Genomic DNA, 2,115 nt, shown 5'->3' with positions numbered 1-2,115 from the left:
CTCAGCAATGTGAACCTTCATGTTGTCCCACCAATAGGATCTCCTCATATCTTGATACATCTTCGTACTACCTGGATGCATCGCAAGCTTAGAATTATGGGCTAACTCGAGAACCTCCCATCTCAAGTCAGGAATGTCTGGGATACATAGCCGGCCACGATATCGTAGGCCCCCATCTGAACCAACACTCCACTCGGAGTCCTCATCTGTACTAACCCACTCTCTCATCTTCGCCAATAACTCATTATCTGCCTGAGCTGCAATGATCCTCTCGTCAATAAGGGGTTGTACTCGAATGTGTGCGATAACCTCATACGGCTCTTCCACCGTGAGTTTCTGCTCAAAGTCTCACACAAACTCTATCATGTCCCATTCAGCTATCATTAGCGGAGCCGCAAACTCTATAGCCTTCTTGCGACTCAACGCGTCTACCACAAGGTTTGCCTTACCCGGATGGTATGAAACATCGAACTTAAAGTCTTTCAATGTTTCCATCCATCGGCGTTGCCTCATATTCAAGTCACACTGCGTGAAGATATACTTAAGGCTCTTGTAGTCGCAAAAGAGCTCGAAATCCTCTCTATAGAGGTAATGTCTCCAGAGCTTTAATGCGAAAATGACAGCTGCCAACTCCAGGTCGTGAGTAGGGTAATTCTCTTCATGCTTCCTCAACTGTCTCGAGGCATATGCAATCACCCTGTCCTTTTGCATAAGGACATAACCTAGACCAATGCGAGAGGCGTCAGTATATATCGTATACTTAACCCCTTGCTCTAGCAATACTAGCACAGGGGCGGACGTCAACTTGTCCTTCAGCTCCCGAAAAGCTATTTTCGCCTATTCATTCCAAGCAAACTTCAAGTCTTTCCATGTCAACTGAGACAACGATCTGGCTATCTTCGAGAAGTCTCGTATGAAGCGTCGATAATAGCCTGCTAGACCCAGAAAGCTTCTCACCTCAGTAACCGAACCAGGCTGCTTCCAGTCCTGCACTGCAGCTACCTTAGCGAGATCGACAGCTATCCCTTCCTTGGACACCACATGTCCTAGGAACTTGACTTTCTCTTTCCAGAAATCACATTTCTTGAACTGCGCAAAATGTTGATTCTTCCTAAGAGTATCCAAGACCGCTCTTAAGTGCTCCTTGTGCTCTTCCCGACTCACAAAGTATATCAAAATGTCATCAATAAAGACAATGACGAATCGGAACAAAAATAGTCGAAACACCCTGTTCATCAGATCCATGAACATGGCCGGTGCATTCGTAAGACCGAACGATATCACAAGGAACTCATAATGGCTGAAACTAGTCCTGAATGCGGTCTTCTGCACGTCCTCATTCTTGACGTGCAACTGATGATACCATGACTGCAGATCAACCTTCGAAAAGTACCGTGCCCCCTTCAACTGATCAAATAGATCATCGATCCTGGGCAAGGGATACTTGTTCTTCACAGTCACCTGATTTAACCTGCGATAATCTATACATAATCGCAAGGAACCATCCTTCTTCTTGACAAACAGAACAGGTGCTCCCCAAGGAGACACACTAGGTCGAATAAAGCCTAAATTCAACAAGCCATCTATCTGCTTCCTCAATTCCTCCATTTCACTCGGAGGCATACGATAGGTGGGCAAAGAAATAGGTATCGCACCAGGCATGAGATCGATAGTAAAATCAATCTCACGCTGAGGGGGTAATCCAGGAATCGACTCAAACACATCTTCAAAATCCCGAACTACTGGCGTGCTTTCAAGCGCCGAACCAGCAATACTCTCCAACAGAGAAGTATAATAACCAAAACGGAAAGGGTAACTGACCTGTACAGGGAAAGTAAATGTCTCGCCCTCAGGTCCGTGGATTGTCACCAGCCTAACTTCACAATCAATCTCTGCTCGCATCTTTGTGAGTCAATCCATACCCAAAATGACATTGTAATGGTATAGAGGTGCGACAAACAGGTCAACTAGAATCGATCTACTCCCCAGATCAAGCAAATAACCCATACAAATATTGGAAATATCAGAGGAGGTCCCTGTAGCGGTAGTGAGTGTCACTCCCTTCATAGTAATAGTACTCAAACTCAAGCGTTTAACTGCCGCATACGATATAAT

Source organism: Magnolia sinica, chromosome 8, assembly GCF_029962835.1.
Source record: "Magnolia sinica isolate HGM2019 chromosome 8, MsV1, whole genome shotgun sequence".
Lineage (NCBI taxonomy): Eukaryota > Viridiplantae > Streptophyta > Magnoliopsida > Magnoliales > Magnoliaceae > Magnolia > Magnolia sinica.
The sequence above is the reverse complement of the archived record's forward strand: the minus strand, read 5'-3'. Positions refer to the sequence as shown.